Here is an 18,636-nt window from a genome sequence, read left to right on the forward strand (position 1 = left end):
GTCCATTATTTAAATTACCTATTTATCAGGAAGTTGAAGTATTTAAGGCTCAAAAATATCTCTACTGTTTATAATTCCCTTGTACTAATGGGGTTATTGAACCATCCCTGCTTAACATGGCTTGCATTATGCCTTCACGTAGTTCTTGTGCTTTTTGGCATTGTTCTATCCCTACATCGAAAACATTTCATAAAATGTGTGTTATGAAGTGGAGTAGCTGGGGACTTCCACAATCTGCTCACTCAATGTAGTGTTTCCTTTGGGTGATTCTACACTGAGTTACAAGTCAAATGGTTTCCTGTGTCCAAGGAACCATTTACTCTACATCGTTGGATGGTAACCATTAAAAACAAAATGACACCTAATGATATACAGTAGTTGGTTAAGGCACCTCAATCGAATGGACCTCATAGGGATCAGAGGGATGGTTCAGGTTTAATGCTTATATAATGCTATTCAGTGGCGAACAAGACTGCCATCTTCGCCTTTAATGTAAGGACAAAGTAGCCTGTCCCTTGATTCCTGCGCTTCTGATAGAGAAAAAATGGATTGTGTGATAGATGGGTAAAGATATTTTATAGTTGGAGATAGTAAATAGTATGCATTTTAGGGTACACAGATGTGCAACAGCAGATATACGGTTAATACATACTGCATTCTATCATACCTATATCAGGTGGATGAGGAGAAATGTCGGAGTAGTGGACGGGATGATAAGTTTTATGGTTTAGGCCAGTGTTTCTCAAACTTTTTCACCTCATTCTCCACTGGTGGGGATTTTAATATCTTCGTGGCCCCCCTTTCAGTTTTCTCTCAAGCCCCTCACAAATAATGATGAAAAAAAATTGTTTTTGGTGCTCTCTACTTATTTTAATGCTTACAGTTATTAATCAGAATGCATATTTTGTTACATATAAATAGCATGGATGAAAAAGTTTGCTTTCAGTCAGTCGACTGATTCTAGGTTGAGTCACTGATAAAGTACATCATATATCCGAGTCCACATCCAACAGGTTTCGACTTTTACTTTTTATGCGTAGAAGGATTTATGATTCTCATAAATATGTTGTGGAAAATGGCAAGAGGGCTCTAAGTGCGATTTCACAGACACACTCTGATTTATTACTTACACTAGACCGCCATGGCCTAGTTAAAATCCTGCCGTGGCTCCTCTGGTTCCCAGTTTGAGAACCAGTGGTTTGAGGAGAGGGAGAGGCGCTAGGGACGTGGACAGGATTGCTGATAGGGAAGAAGTGGGAGGTGCGGTAGAAGACAGAATCATTCATAGAGGAGGGGGAAACAACTGCTGGATCGATGAGAGTAGAGGAAAAAAGTAATGACTCGATCATAGTGGCAGGTATTAGCCCTGAATTGATGCTGGTGGGAGATAGAAGTACTGAGTCGATCTTGGTGGAAGAAAGAAGTATTGAATCGATCATGGTGAAAGAAAGAAGTATTAAATCGATCATAGTGGAAGAAAGAAGTACTGAATCGATCATGGTTGAAGATAGAAGTACTGAATCGATCATGGTGGAATATAGAAGCTCTGAATCGATTGTAGCGGTAGATAAATTTACTGAATCGATCATGGTGAAAGAAAGAAGTACTGAGTCGATCATGGTGGAAGATAGAAGTATATAATCGGTTACTGAGGAAGAGCGAAGTACTGAATCGGTGACTGAAAGAACAAAGATCATGAAGGTAATCTAGAGTATATGGGGTTACAAGTTGGTGTGTGTATTTCTAATGATCACATGAAGAATGAAACAAAAGCAATCGGGGGCCGAATGCTAATCGCCCGCCAAAGTATGTTGTTGGATGAGGTAGAAATTACCTTCAAAATAAATTTGAAGAAACGCAAAACTCTACGGAATTCAGTCTCCGCGCTTCCCCCCAAACCAGTCCATATTCAAAAATATATGGCGGCAGGCATTCGGTAGTCATTGATCAAATCCACACCAAAAGTAATAGGCTACTGCACAACCACATGCTTGCTTTTTCCCGAAGGTTTGGTGAAAGTTCGTCCACAACTTTCCGAGATATGTTGGGAACACACACACACACACACACACACACACACACACACACACACACACACACACACACACACACACACAGAAGCTGATAAAAACATTATCGCTCCACCTTGCTAAAGGAGGGAGGTAAAAAAAAAAATACAAGGGGTTTCTTGCACACCTTGAAACACGTTAAAAAGTAACTAATAGCTGGTATCTTATATCTTTTTATAGGAATGACTTTGTAAGCAGAGCTGAGCCATCAAACACGAATTTCTTAATAATTGTATCCTTAATTCACTGATATGTGTACTGTAATTTAGTGGTTTCTTCCTGGTAATTCCTGACGATTTATCCAAACGGAAGGTGTTAGTGAAAGTTACATCAAACCCCTTGAGCTCGAAAATTCACTTCAGTACAAAGTAACATCGTCTGCAGAAAGTAAGAACATAACAAGAAATACTTCATCGCAGAGAAAAAACTACACATAGTTGAAGTGAATCAAAGGAAAAGAATATTGTGAACAAAATCACCTCCTACTATACTCTCCCTCTCCTCATATCCAAAGCATCCCACTCTCTTCTCTCTAATGCCCCTCAGCCCGTGTGTATGAAGCTGTTCAGCTATCTGTCTGTGGGTTTTAACACACCACGTTCTGTCAGTATGTGCTGGCTCTTTGGCCGTTCTCGTGGGTTTATGTTCTAGGGCCTCGCAGCTCAGGTTCCTGATTTGGGAGCTACCTTTACTTTAGCTATGTTTCACTATGTGTTTGGCACTGAATTGTTTATTGTTATCCGTATATTTCTTGGTTGAATTATTTAAAAATCTCTTCAGCGAATTGCTAAAAATGAAGATTCCGTTCAAGAACTGTTTATGAAAGTAACCAACAGAGTAGCGTAACGGAAGCGTGGGTATATATATATATATATATATATATATATATATATATATATATATATATATATATATATATATATATATATATATATATATATAAAACAGAGAGAGAGAGAGAAAGAGAGAGAGAGAGATCATAAAACCGGAGGAGCCCACTTATAGGGCAAGTGCTTTATTCTTTAAGCCTTAAATGATGCTGGAATTTAGTTTGCCGGGGATATTGTCAATGATACCATACAGTCTCCACCACTCTGAAACAATATTAAGTGTACTTCGTTCTTTACCATTTCTACAGCGTATACTGATGGAAACGTGGAGTGCTTTAGAACCAGTAAAGTGCTCTTTGTGAGAGCGTGACGAGTGGGCGAGCGTTTGCACATACGCTTATCATCATAATTTCATCTTGGTGTAAACATTCAACATTTCTGGTGAGGTAGTTCAACAATAGCAGAAGAATAATTGAGCTAAAATATTTACTTTCTTACATTCTCTCTCTCTCTCTCTCACACACACACACACACACACACACACACACACACACACACACACACACACACACACATATATGCACGCAAGCACGCGCGCGAGCGCGTGTAATCAACATATGAAATTGAAAACTAACTCATACCACGGATGTATCACTTTCATATTGCTTTAAATCGTTTTCACACTGAAGCATGTGAATTGAAGGCCTCGGTCATTCCCTTGGAAAGCTGGGATTCCAAAGGGTTTCTTTTGTCTCATAAGTAAATATATAGCTAAAAACAAAATTTTTGAATGTATCTACTACCCACTGAGAGAATCTCTTCTCTATCTGACACTGTAGAAAAGTTATTAGCCTCTGAAAACCATCGCTCTCGGGCCCTGTCGTGTCGTGCCGCTCATTTCTCAGCTGAACGTATGGTGTAAACACCGCCTCGCTACGCTTGTTTGATTTGCTCGCTGTACTCATTCGCTCGTAATTACTATGTAGAAGCAACAAAGTTATTCAAGAACTTGAAGTGCCAAGAACAAATGGTGGTAATGACAGACACTGCTAGGAGCAGGTGAAAGGCAGGTGAAGGAACGGTTGTTGGTGACGGCTGGGAGAGGAGATAATTGATCAAATATAATATTGCTCAGAAAACCGACCAGCCTGGTATCTAGCCTCGTATTTACGAAAGGATTCTGACCAATTCTTACGGTAAACAAGTCTTTGGAGCAGTCGTTTTGTTTTGATAGTGCTTTTCACTTCAATATTCGCTCTAGTTTGGATTGTATGGTAGCTACATGTATAAGTAAAGGCATGCACTCTTACGAGCACTCTTATACACAGCTTCAGCTTAGGAGTTTATAATTACATACCCTGGTGTTCTTGCTACGGGAGGTACAATCTCCGACTCCTCTTCGTGAGAATATAAATATAGCGCGACAGTGAGAAAGGTTTAGTCGTTTCTCCATCCGTTACACTCTATAAGGACAGCGCCTGGTGGTCTAGTGCTAAGAATACGAGTACCTTTGCCAGAGTCACGGCCTGCCATAGGTTTGCTCTCCATGAGGTGACTGGAGGTTACTCTGTCATATAATGCTCCTGTGGGTAGTATGTTAGTTATCTACCCTCGAACGTAATGGACTATGATAGCCTAGCTTCAGACCTCAATACATGTAAGGGAATGGCATGGTATTAGCTGTGTGTGTGTGTGTGTGTGTGTGTGTGTGTGTGTGTGTTTCTGTAAAGAGGCGCGTCACCAACGTCTCTTCCGTGTAAAACACTTGTCTCCAATATCACGCAAGACCGACTAATGTGCCGGCAGGTTTGGTAAGCAGGACTCCACCAGATATTTATTCACGTGACAAATAGCCTCTCACGGGCGAGGGATTGCTTGTTGTTGTACCGACCCGGGCAGCCGCCTGACCCTACAAATGTTTGGCCTCGTATTCTAGACAGATAAGGAGTCTCCTTTGTACCTCCTCCTTGGCGGTTTGTTTTGTACCTTACATCATATTATTCTTTTATATTTACATTTCTATGGTACTGATATGGATTGTAGCAATAACAAGCAGTATTTTATTACTGAACAAGAGACGGGAATAAACTGGAAAGGAAGTGTTAGGTGGCCTGTTAACCCTTTCAATTCCGTGACGTTTTTATTTTATTCATGCTACCTCTTCGCACATTTTATATAGGTTCGAAGAGACTCTCATTCATTTCTCCAGTACCAAAATGCCTCCTAAGTTGCATAAATTCGTCTGGAGGTACCAAGAATAAAATTTAAAAATATGTTATCGGACTGAAGGTGTTAAACCGATGAGAACACGAACCTTGAACTCGTTTTCTCGTTGGTTAACCGTTACTACATACACACATACATGCATACATACATGCATACATACAGTACATATATAAATACATAAATACATAGGTACACCCGGAAGCAATAATTTCTCCTTCCTTGGTAATCGGAGACGCGACCAATGACGACCGGGCGATCGCACACCCACGCACCCACCGCCCCTACCCCAACCCCAGTGTAAACGTTGTTGGACAGATGTGGAAAAGCCAAAGCTAGTGATGTTACAGTGTGTCAATATTGCTTTTATAGACAATCAGAACCAGTAGGGGTTGGTATGTAAAAGCAAGTAATGTGTAATACTGTGCTGTTATCGAAAGTAACGAAAGTGAAAGAAGACTTACAGTGGATTATCGTGTTATTGTCTATGCACTTACGTCCTACACAGTAATGTTACAAATCAGTATAGTATAGTAAATAACATCTGTTGAAAGATATGATGTCTTTTCACATCCATTCGCACTCCCACCTCCACCACCCTTCTCTCTGGGTTCCTGTCTCCATCACACGCCTCTCATACCCTCTCGTCCCCCACTCCCATCCTTTGTTAACCAACATAAACAAAGGTAGTGACGAAATGATCTATCAGGTACTGATCGTATTAATATTATCATACACCTCTGTATTAAGCACTAACAAATAAGTGACATACAATACTTCAGTATACCTGCCAACTGTTTCATCCTGTTGTAAACTGTTACTGTAATATACAGTATACACACTGCAAGTTGGACCTTGTGTTACAAGGACATACTGTTCTTAATAGTTAACACAGGCTATATGTAGTTTTGGACGTCCATTAATTCATATTAACGAGGCAATTTAAGCCTTAACATTATAAACACGTAAGGTTTATATTCTTGTCATTACTGAATGAACGAAACGAATCAGGGATCTGCTCTGACGAACCACAAACTCTCTGCTTTGACGAAGATATTCCGACCTCTTTTTGCAACAGTGACACAGTGTCATTATCTATACGACTGAATGTAGGTCAGGCGTATACGTAATGACAAGAGGTCGGAATTAATGAATTAGGAAAGAAATACTGTTCATTTAGCAGAGAGTAGTCCTGAAGACAGTGATTTGGCCCAAATTCGACCGAAGGATATCCAGTTAAGGTGTAAAATAATCTGTTGATAGTTAAAAGTCTGCAGGTGTTAACCAGAGGATATCCCCATACTTTAGAATGTAGGGCGGTTCCCAGAAATTACAACCTGGCTGGAGAAATGACACGTATGAAGTTACCCAGAATAAAATCCATGTTTCACTCTTTTACGAGTAGACGAGACGTTCTTCTATCATGGAAAAACTCGTTTGTTGCATGCGATGGAAAATTCCTGTTTAAATATTCTGAGCACAATTTTGACCCTTAACGCATAAAATTATATGTCACAAGACGGAATAAAATCGATATCAAGCCCTTTGTCACCCTGTAATGAGTACTACAGTATTATTTGCTGTTAGATTGTGTTAGACTGAGGTAAGCTGCGAAGTTGTCATCTTTATACAGCTGTGCCCCCCACCTCCGTCTGTGTGTGTGTGTGTGTTTGTCTGTGTGTGTATGTAAAACTGCTAGTCATCTGGCTGGTGGAGCCTGTTAAGCGGGTGGGTGGATGGGTAGGTTAGTGTAGGATCGTGGTTAGACAGGCAGGATGGGTTGAGTGGAAGGGTGGGGTGGTTGGGTTGAGGTCATTGTCTTGATTAAGTGAGATTGTTGGGCTGGTTAAATGACATAGGGTGGGGTGGGGTTGGAGTGTTGTTTAAGAGGGATGGGGCAACACTACGTTGTATAAGTGGATGGTAAGCGCCCCACTTAGCGTGCTGTGAAAATTTTTGAATAACAAAAGGTAAACGAGGTGAAGTTGTCCTTTCTGAAGATAGGAACATGGGATTCGGCATAGCTAGCAAAGTAGTCTATTTTGCATGAAGAAACTTATCCCATTTCGTTCAACTGCGATGAAACAGTCTTGTGTTCTACCACCTACATGTAAAATTTCAGAATGGTGGGTCAAATCTGAGTTGTTGCTGTTACGGTTGCTGTTGCCCAATACCGCTCAAACCTGAACCAGCACATACGTCGAACGCAGGCACACCGCTGCCCCAGTGGGGATGCCTCATAGTTTCCCTATACTGTTGATGCGTCTTTGTCTTAGTGTGGTAAGTGTCGTGCAATGCTGCATTGTGTGGGTTATGTTGTGTGGGCTTATTCTGCAAGTTAGGCACATGTCATCTGTGATTCCATTCACCCCAGTTCTAAACTGGTAGCTGAGGAGGGCCAGATGATGTCAGGGTCAAAGCCTAGCCAGGTGAACTCAATCATTTCTGTATTTTAACAATATCACTGATGGGTGAATATCGGCTGGGGGTTCTGGTAGGGTAGCGTTCTGATCAAGGTGCTGTATTGCCCCGCGCATGAAATGGGTGTGTAGTGGTGTTGTTGAAGAGGGTCTGGGAATGTTTGTGTGGTGAGTGTTTCGTGTATCTTGTTGTGTTGTGTGGCTCTGTTAAATAATGACAGCGGTCATTTGTGTTCATACAGGCTACCACATAGAACTGTGTACCTCTAACAAAAAGAAATTTGGGTTCAAAGAGCAGTAATAGCAGTAGGCAGTGATGATGAATAATTTGTTCTGTATGGTTTGCAGGGTGTAGTAGTGAGTGTTAGGCTGGGGCCCATGCGGGGAGGCTTAGACTCACTGAACTGGGGGGAGGGGGGGGAATACAATCTTCATTAATCCCAAGTCTACTAAGGTGCTTCCTTAATTCACGAGAAAATTACTTTCCAGCAACAAGAATAAAGTAAATTATACGTAATCAGACTGAAGGGAATAGGAATCTCTCGAGGCTGTATTTTAGTGGGCCCATAGAATCGCATACGCGTTGGCTTAGGAGGTTCCCAGCACTTCTTCGTTAGTGATTGCCCGTACGTATTTCACCTGTGTTTCCTCGCCCTCTCTGGGTTTTTCTATTGACGTAGCGAACACATCGGGTAGCGGAAACAGACGAGAATATTAATGTACCAGAATGCGAAAATATACCGATGCGTAAGAGGTTACACACGCACACACACACACACACTGAATGAACGTGTCGCATCTGTTCACTTTTTGTGTTTGCGGGTTCGAACTTAAAGAAGTCGGGGTGTAGAATTCAGTATACAGTTTTGTCACCTGCCTGGCTTTGTAATATAAGAGAAGCAACACATTTACCAATTAATATGTGATCTATTCATGTTACCTGAGTCAAACTTTCATAGTAGATACTATTGCTACCGCTGTATCCATCAGCACAAGCCTTGAGTTGAGGGTATTTTTTTCGACAAGAGTGCACAGTAGGCAAATGCTGTGCTCCTGAATGCAACCTGCCACATACGCGGGCTGGCTGGTGGAAGGTGGATCGCTACTCCTGGTCGCACTAGAACATAAGTTTATTCTATAAGTTGAAGAATATAAAACGTCAGACTCTATGGTAATGATCCAGTAAAGCCGAAAAAGTATAAATCTAATATTGATATAATTAATGGCAATGGAGATGTCTTAACACTTCTTCCTTATATATCTATGATGAAAATTATGTCGATATCAAATTCAGTGTAAACGTGTAAAGTGCAATGTAAGTAGCAGAAAGAAAGGCGCTACAAAGCCGCCTAAACCATCGATAAGTCTGCTGAAGTGAAGCACCATGTTTCCGAAAATAGTGAGGGACAGGCCTACAGGGGCGCTGCTAAAATTTCTGCCAAGAGTAGCGTCCAGATAGCAAGGGAATAGGAAAAGTCGGGATGATGACATAGAAATACTAGGTCGTAAACACTAAGAATGTTTAAAAATCAAAAACCACCAGAAGTACAAAAAATCACAAACACAAAAAACACATCATTCATTCACTGCCAGACGCCATGTATCCCAAACGGGGTGGCCAAGGGCTTAGAGTTAATTGTTTTACAGGGAGGGGCACTAATCCTCCACCAACCCCACTTGACACGTAGGGATGCCAACAGCATCTGGTGTTCCCAGGCGGTCACCCATCCAAGTACTAACCAGACCCAACGTTGCTTAACATCGCTGATCGGACGGGAAGCGGTGTACTCAATGTGGTATGGCCGTTGGCAATAAACGGAACGCAGATGGAGAGGAAGGTTTAAACTCCAGAAACGTTTATTTGTGTGCCAGATCGTTGCACCCTGCATCACCTTGGCTCCTACAAAAAACACACACACACACAAAAAAAAAGGCTAAAAACACCAAAACATTACAAATACGAAAAACACTTAATACAAAAAACTAAAAAATACTAAAATACCAAAACACAAAAACATAAATAAAACTAAAACAAAAGCACCCCAAACGCTAAAACACTAAAAACGCAAAAGACTTAAAAAGAAAAGCACTAAAACACTAAAAACAGTAGAAACACCAAAACACTAAAAACACTAACATTAAAAACACCAAAACGCACTAAAAAAGAAAAACACTAAAACAATAGAGCACAGGTAACACCTAAAAACTAAAAACACTAAAAACACTAAAAACGCCGAAAAAAACATTAACAACACCAAAAACACTAAAAACAACAATAAATAATGAAAGTAAAACGCTACAAAACACTAAAACACCAAAACCAAAAAAAAACAAAACAAAAAATTAAAACATTAAAAACACCAAAAACACTATTTATCTGTCTATTTATATACGGAATCTAGTTTGCTTCCCCCAGAGGAATGGAGGTAGCCGAGACAGGACGACACACTCCTAGTTTACTCATCCACACACACACACACACACACACACACACACACACACACACACACACACACACACACACACACACACATATTCATTTTCATCTTATCTCCAAGGGGAGAAGGAACTGATCTTCACCGCACCACACTGCACGAGGGTCAACTGTACAGTATAATGCAATCAGCGACATCCGCAGCAGGGCCCGACAGCAGAGCTGGTTTACCCCTGCCACATCATAATGAACCCATCCCCTTTTCCGCCCCTGACCAGAAACTCGCTTCCTCAAATTAATTCCCCCCTCCCCCCAAACTTCAACCCACAGCACTTCAGGTTCAACTGTTACAAATTCTTTTATGAATGGAGGTCACCTGTAATTTAGTTGTTGGTTTTTTAAAAGTTTGTTTTTCCTTCCTCTGTTCAACCTCTGTATAAAAAAAAAAAATAAATAAATAAAGCCACAACCACGCCCACACGGATCGACTAAGCCAACCCTGCAACATATGAGAGTGTGCCACATCGGTCTATAGTCGAAGAGCGTTATTGTGGACCACCCTGTAGCCTACAGTGTATACCTTTAGCATGCAGAAGAATGTTAAGGTGTAATGTGCAATATAAACCGGTGAAGATGAAGTGCCACAAAGTCTTTTATATCACAATGTTTAGTGTTTTGAGTGTTTTTGTTTTTAGTGTTTTAGTGTTTTTGGTGTTTTTCATGTTTTCATTGTTTTTAGTTTTTTGTAGGTTTGTGTTTTTGGTGTGTTGGTGTATTTAGTGTTTTAGTTTATTTTTTTTTGGTGTTTTTAGTGTTTTTTTAGTGTTTTTAGTGTTGTTTTTTAGCGTTTTTGGTGTTTTAGTTTCTTAGTGTTTTTGTATTTTTAATGTTTTTGTGCTTACAATGATTTGTGTGTATAGCGCTTTTAGTGTTTTTAGCGTTTTTTGTGTTTTCGATGTTTTAGTGCTTTTGGTGTTTTTAGTGTTCTTAGTGTTTTTCGTGTTCTTAGTGTTTTTCGTGTTTTTAGTGTTTTTGGTGATTTCAGTGTTTTAACTGTTTTTAGTGCTTAGATGTTTTCTGTGTTTTAGTATTCTTAGTGTTTTTTCTTTAGTGTGTGTTGGTGTTTTTAGTGATTTTGGTGTATTTAGTGTTTTTAGTGTTTTGGTGTTTTACTCTTAATGTTTTTGTTTTAGTGTTTTTTGTTTTAAGTGTTTTTTGTGTTGTTAGTGTTTTAGTGTTTGGGATGCTTTTATGATTTGGTGTTTTTAATGTTTCAGTGTTCTGGTGTTTTAGTATTTTTTGGCGTTTTGTGTGTTTTTGGTGTTTTTAGTGTTTTTAGCGTTTCTGTGTTTATAAGGTTTTTGTTTTAAGTGTTTTTCCCGCTTTTTAGTGTTTTCACTGTTTTTTGTTTTTGTGATTTTTAGTTTTTAGTGTTTTTCCTGCTTTTTAGTGTTTTCACCGTTTTTTGTTTTTGTGATTTTTAGTTTTTAGTGTTTTAAATGCTTTAACGTTTTTAGTGTTTACGACCTAGTATTTCTATATCATCATCCTGACTTTTTCTTTTCCCATGCTATCTGGACCCTACTCTTGGCAGCAAATCTAGCAGCGCCCCTGTCGGCCTGTTCCTCACTTTTTCAGAAACAAGGCGCTTCAGTTCCGAAAACTTATCGATAGTGTTGGAGGCTTTGTAACACCTTTCGCTCTGCTACTTACATTGCACTTTACACATTTACACTGACTTTGATATCGACGAAATTTTCATCATTGATGTGTAAATGGATACTGAGGTGTAATGTGCAGAATAAACCGCAAAGGAAGAAGTGTTAGACTTCTCCATTGCCATTAATTACACCAGCATTAGATTTACTTTTTTCGGCATTACTGAATCATTACCATATAGAGTCAAATGCTTCTGTTCCTCAAAATATAGAATAAACGTATCCACCTTCCACCTGCCAGCCCGCGTATGTAGCAGGTTGCATTCAGGAGCAAAGCAGTTGCCTATTATGCATTCATGTCGAAAAAAAATCCCTTCAGCTTAAGACTTGTGGTGATGGATACAGCGGTAGCAATACTATCTACTGTGAAGGTTTGACTCTGCTAACATGAATAGATCACATATATTACTTGATAAATGTATTGTTTCTCTTATATTACAAAGTCAGGCAAGTTACATAAAACTGTATACTGGGTTCCACTCCCCGACTTTTCTGAGTTTGAGTCCGCGAACATAATGAGTGAACAGATGCGAAACATTCATTCAGTGTGTGTATGTGTGTGTGTGTGTGTGTGTGTGTGTGTGTGTGTGTGTGTAACCACTTACGTACAGGTATATTTGCGCATACTGCTGCGTTAATTTTCTCGTCTATTTCAGTTACCTGGTGTGTACGCTGTGGATAGGAAAAACCCGGAGAGCGAAAGAAAATACAAGGCTGAAGTATGTACGAGGAATTACTGACGAAGAAATACTGGGGAACCTCCTAAACCAACGAGTATGCGATTTTATGAACCTGCTAAAATACAGCCTCGAGAGATTCCTATTCCCTTTAGTCTGATGATGACGTATAATTTAATTAATTCTTGTTGCTGCCATATAATTTTATGCTGAATTAGGGAAGCACCATAATAGATTCAAGATTCATGAAGTGTATCATCCCATCCCCGCAAGTTCAGGAAGTCTAAGCTGGATATAATCGTCTGAATTTGAGGAAAACCATCACTATTTAATCCGGCCTCGGGAGCCCCCCCCCAGCCAATGAGAGAAAGCGATATGGCCCATCACCCAGGTTGTGACCGTCTCAGTCCCGAGATACTCAGTCATCAAGCCAGGTAACAGTTAGGACAGGCCCCCTTGCTGCTAACGTCAGGAACAACATCAAGCAGCATTCTGGAAAATATATAGAATATCAATTTGTACAGTTGTCATAATCTTATTTCGTAGATAGGACTCTATTATACTACAGTTATTCTAACCTGGCCTAAATTTGCCATCTCTCTGTCATGAATACTGACGTGTAACAGGTAGATTAAAACCAGAATATAATGCTAATCACAAAGGAGTGCTATGGAATAGACGTAGAGCCACAGTATCATCTTATTCTGACATAAGCTACGTGAAGAAAGCCAAAAAAAAAAAAAAAAGGATGGAAATCTGGGTGTTTATGGTGAAAGTAGTATAATAGTAAGCTTGGATGCAAATAATTGTAACAAACACACGTAGAAATGGACCTTGAACATTGACGCGAACATTACAGTGAGTAGTATCATATCAGCTTCCTCCGGCCGTCCATCATGCCGCGAGAGAGCCTCCTTCGTCCCGCTGAAGCTTCCAATATTGCAGAATGGCAGTCTCGCCGGCATCATCCCTCTTTCTCTCCCGCATCCCTTCCATGACGAGCCTTCATCTTTTCGTGCGATGCTCCTCCAATTTCTGTTTATTGATCTATCACCCAATCCTTTACTGCCCCATCAGGAGCGTAGGGGCCCAAGGCTAGCCTACATAGTTTTTGCATTACTGGTAACTATGGATATCGACCTGTTTTTCCAAGTCAGTAAGCTTCTGCTTCTTTCCTTCTTCGACGATCTTGCTACATATATAAAAATTATGTATCTGCAATAACAGGTGGAGTTTCAGACAATAATACCCTACTCTTTTTATCTCATACAATCTTACATATTATTTGGAAACAACTGTCGAGTTTTGAAGACCGCATCTCATCACTGAAGTTCGAAAGTTATTGGTCACTATCTCGCTACTTATCGTAATGAAAAGAGTCGGTATTTATTTTGCAATAGTACCTCATAACCTACAGACCACACAGTACTTTACAAACTTACACCTGGCCCGGTATATATATATATATATATATATATATATATATATATTACCCAAGAATCTGAATTCATTTGTGAAAGGCATTGTTTATACATACGATTGTTTTCACACCTACAGGTACCAAGCACCTCACAATCCGATAAGGGTGAAAATAAAAGAAAAAAAAAGTAGAAAAATAAAAAAAGAAATAAGACGATCTGTGATAATAGCTAACTGTTATGGAGGCTTGTATATCCTATGCTTTGTTTGAGATATTAATTATAATCTTCTGGGGTCGTACATACAACTCTCGTAATCTTCAGTTGCGTATAAAATTGGTTGTATATATATTTACCTTCACTTAGAGGGCAGCCATACACTTAGCAAACTTGAGTCAGCATTAAAGTGACAACAATATTTAATCATGTCACTATTATGGAGACTTGCCTTGGTGTAAAATTTAGCTAGAATCCTTGATAAATACTTCCCCTGGCGTATCTCATAACTCGCAGACCATCTCTCATCTTAGACCTAATTGCAGGGCCTCATGGTATTGGCCCCGTTGTCTGTATTTACCCGTTCAGCCAGTTGACGTATTTCACATTTTAATCTTGAATTCTCAAGGCTATTATAATGAACTTTGCAGAGAGATTTTTTGCAATCATTGGCCACTCCAAGGTAAGAGAGGCCTTTCCCAAGCTGAAAAATTGATAAAGTCGTTCGCCATGAAGGTCTGAACGTGGGATTTGGCGCTGCTCGTAAAGTATTTCTCTTGAAAAACCGAACCCTTTTTCATTCGACAGTGATATGATTCTGCATGGCACTGGTTTATATACTTAAGAGTTAGGAAGGCTACCTGAAAATCAGTTATGCAGCGGTAGAAAATGTATCCTTTAGATTCATCGCCACCTGGATTTGCCATGCTTTGACCAAAGACGAAAGAAAATAATAGATTAGTCTTGACAGTCTTGGGTAAGATCAATCTACATTTCACCTGGCAGATTTAAACAGAACTTGCTTTTAATAAGACTTGACTCGGATCGAATCGAATCGTCTAATATCTACATGCACAACTTGAAAATTATAAGTCAGCTTGAAGCATGCTTTTGAAAAAAAAAAGAAAAAGAAAAAAAGAATGTTGGTAAAACTTTTACAGTATCCCTTATGTAAATGACATAACGACTTTGGCCAGATTATGGTGGGATTTGGCGTCTTCAGTGCCAAATCGTAGGAACCACCTGAAGGTGCCTGGAGTAAACTGTAAACAGCGTCATCCGACCGTAGGAGTTAACACGGAAAGCTGTTCATAAATAAAACCAGAATCGAGTCCTTATTATCATCGATTTATGAGGTACTCTAGCAGCACTTCTATAGCAGCTAATTTTGCTTACTATACCTTAATTTTCTCTTACATGTTTTTATGGCCTTATATACCAACTCACACAATCGAACGGTAACTTGACATGGACATAAATAAAAGCCTTCTGAGCTCACGAAAATAGCCCTTGGTAAAACTCATCCGGAACTGACAAATAAGGCACAACTACCGTAAAGGAAAATAAAATAAATAACGTATCACTTAGCACAGATGTGAAATAGAAGGATTAAAGCGAGAGAGCAAAAATGACTTTTTAACCTTTTCACGTTTTCAGGAACTTCATCTTCATTTCAGAACTTGATCTCCAGGAGTTGCCCGTGTTTGCAACCGATCTGTCAAACTTCCGCCTCTTTTTCTTTTTTTTCTTTTTTTTTTTTTTTTTCAAAAATGGAATATTTTTCCTTTCTTGAGGCTGAAATAAAAAAAAATCCTTGTTATTTTCATTTTTTATTTGTTTTCTTGTATTTTCATTTGCTTTTCACGGCACATTATTTTCGATTTTTTTTTCCCCTAATGGTGATTTGTTATATTATTATTCTCTTTCTAATGAATCTGGTATATGGATGGCGTTTATTTTCTTAGGTTCTCTCTTGAAGCAAAAACCTACTGGAATGAAATATCCAGTTTTCATACGTTTTAAACTAGGGTGTGCGAGGTAAAGAAAGGACTAGTCCTCAGAAAAAACAACATAAATCTGTTACAGCGCTGATTAAACTCCAAAAGATGGTGCTTCCACACTCCTGCCCGGCGTCTCTTACGTGTGACGCAACGAGGGTGACACGGAGCAGAAAGGCGTTAGAAAACAGGAGTTACTTATCTTACACATTTCGTATTGTTTTTCCTCGTGTTACCCCAAATGTAATTATCCACTGAATCAATTTTGGATAGATTATCCAAACATATAAATCATTAGGTCAAATTTCTTCATTAGTTTAGGTAGGTTGATTATACACAGACGCCCAGAGGAAAAGGCACACACCATTAGTAGAGGGAGCAATCCATTTAATATTCATATAACTTTACTATGTTTTCACGGCTAATAAAAGTTTCTAATATCAGTCATGAGTTACTACATAACATCCTAAAGAATTTCACTATTTGCTGGTTGATGTTTTTCCCATGCTGAGTAATATATTTTGGGGGTGATTATAGGAATACCTTCAGGTAGAGTAAATACAACATTATGACCTTCCATGCGCTCGTTAATGATGCCGTCGAATATTAGGTCATGCACTGGAACTCAAACGCAAGGATACACATACAGAGAATACTCCTAAAATTCGTCCATTATCTGGATGTGTTGGCATACTTTGCTACCGTAACGATGTACCTGTATTAGCCTCCAAACTATTTCATTCACCTTAGAAAACACTTCCCGTACTTAAGGAATCAGTGAAGGCTATATCTAATCCCTCCCACTGGAAGGCCTATCCGAAGCTATATATGACTGTCTTGACAGTACGAAGAAAGCAAAAAACGTCCCCGGGCTGTTGGGGTTGTCATAGTTACCTATATTCTTGATCTTACCCAAAGATTACATTTTTTTTTCTTTTAACGATGGTATGAAAACTCGGCCATAACCCTCTCTGGTAAGGCGTCATCTCTTTCTCACATCTGCAGAGACTGGGCTCTATGACACGTAATCTCGTTAGCTTAGGAGGCTTTCTGGTACCTCTTCCTTAGCGATGCATTTTGCACATTACACCTTTTTTTTACTACACCCATGCTAACGATAAGGAGGCCTGTGTAATGGTCTTGTCAGGCGTGCGTTATTATGTCTATTGATGTGTGAACAAAATAACTTTAAAATGTTTTGCTCCAATCTAGACCAATCATGGTGGAAGGGTTGAGGGTATTTTCCGAGGAGCTAACATTGTTTTTAAAAACAAAAGACGAAGGTCAAGTTTTCACGGCAAGGTCAACTTGAACAGGCTTGGCGGGTGGGTTGAGAGGATGGTGAGGATGGAGTGGTTTGACACTGAAAACATTCAAGCAGAGGTTAACATCATAGATCAAACTCAGATGTTTGACCCTATAGCTTAGGCAATATTGATTCGATTCGGACCAAAACTGATGGAAATGTTGGGGGTTAGCCAAGGATGAAGCGATTCGATTCTGAAAACAATAGGTCAAAGGTTTAGGTCACTGGAAAAGGTAATTGATCCCATTTTGGATCAGACCTGGTGGAAAGATTAGGAGTAGGACAAAGACGAAGTAATCGGTTTTGAGAACACTGGCTCTAAAGTCAAATGCCGGGCTCCTAGTCTGGTGTTGCACTCTTAGAGCGCTCTTTTTTGTTCTCTTGATTCTGTTTATAACACTTCTTTATCAACATAGCAGGTATAAATAGAACACAGAATAATATTAACGGGACATACACATAAAGGTACAGGTAAGAAAGAGGTGCTGGGGAGAATGCAGGTCTAAGTTTCTCACCCAGAATATTACTGCGCCCTTTTACAGGTATCTGCTACCACAACCCGGGTGATGGTGGAATATTTCTCTGCTTAATGCCCAGCTCAACTTTATGACAGCATGATGGCGCAGCAGACATTACGTGGGAGGAGACTGGCGGGGAATACTAGAACTTGCACGGATTTACATTTCTTTCGTAGGAGCTGAGCATGAGATAGAAGCAGACATTTCGCTACGCCTTCATTTCTGTTCTATTATTCTTTTGTTTCCATCCAGGCAACACATGACGGTTTTAGTCAGGTAGTAGAAAGCCTACCTAAATAACAGAATATAAGTTTGCAAGAATAAATTGATAGAAATGTCCTCCAACTTAGCTGTTAATGTAAGTACACTTCATGTAGGAAAGTGATATTAAGGGCAAAGAATGCCAGGAGAGAAAAATCTGAAATGCAAATATTTTTTCAGCTATATGTTGCGTTAGAGACCCACATATTTACGGCAAAATTGCCACATGAGATCAGCATAGAATGATGGCAGAATCAGTTTCAGTGAAAAAGTACAAAGCTAATATGTTTTGGCAGTTTAAGCTGTTGATTTTGGAACAGGTTCTGTTATATAAAAATTTTATATATATTATTTCTTCTATTGACGCTTATAGACTGCACGAGGGCTCTTGAAGCAGATAATCAATATTCGCTGTCAGCGTTTCCCATGAATACGCCTCACACTAGTCAGAGTATATCTGCAGTACGTTCCGACATACACTGTTGGGTGATCAAGGAAACGGCTTCTCTGATAAATCAGTTTGACCAGCCAGGGAATCGAACTCAGATTTCTTCAGTATGCGTTCATGCCTTCATAGAAAGCCAAAGTATTACTTACGTATGGCTTCAAATAAGGTGAGCTCCCTTATCCATTACTGCCACCGGCCACCCAACAGCCCTTCATATCAGCTCACATAATACAGTGAGGATATATGTTATTTCATATCCGTTTCCTGGAAAATTATTAAAGAAAATCCTGCCACATAAGAGTTCCCGACAGGCTGAGCAG

The 18,636-nt window shown here is 39.6% G+C and overlaps 1 non-coding gene across 1 annotated transcript; it reads right to left on the reverse strand.

Moving 5' to 3' along the window:
* Positions 1 to 9,233: 9,233 nt before the first annotated feature.
* On the reverse strand, positions 9,234 to 9,352 carry LOC145390509 (5S ribosomal RNA). Its single transcript, XR_013895657.1, has one exon. It is a non-coding gene; the product is annotated as a 5S ribosomal RNA (ribosomal RNA).
* Between the last annotated feature and the right edge of the window lie 9,284 nt (positions 9,353 to 18,636).

This window comes from Coenobita brevimanus, chromosome 14 (assembly GCF_032717465.1).
Source record: "Coenobita brevimanus isolate Jiangsu-jjx chromosome 14, ASM3271746v2, whole genome shotgun sequence".
In the NCBI taxonomy this organism is placed as follows: Eukaryota; Metazoa; Arthropoda; class Malacostraca; order Decapoda; family Coenobitidae; genus Coenobita; species Coenobita brevimanus.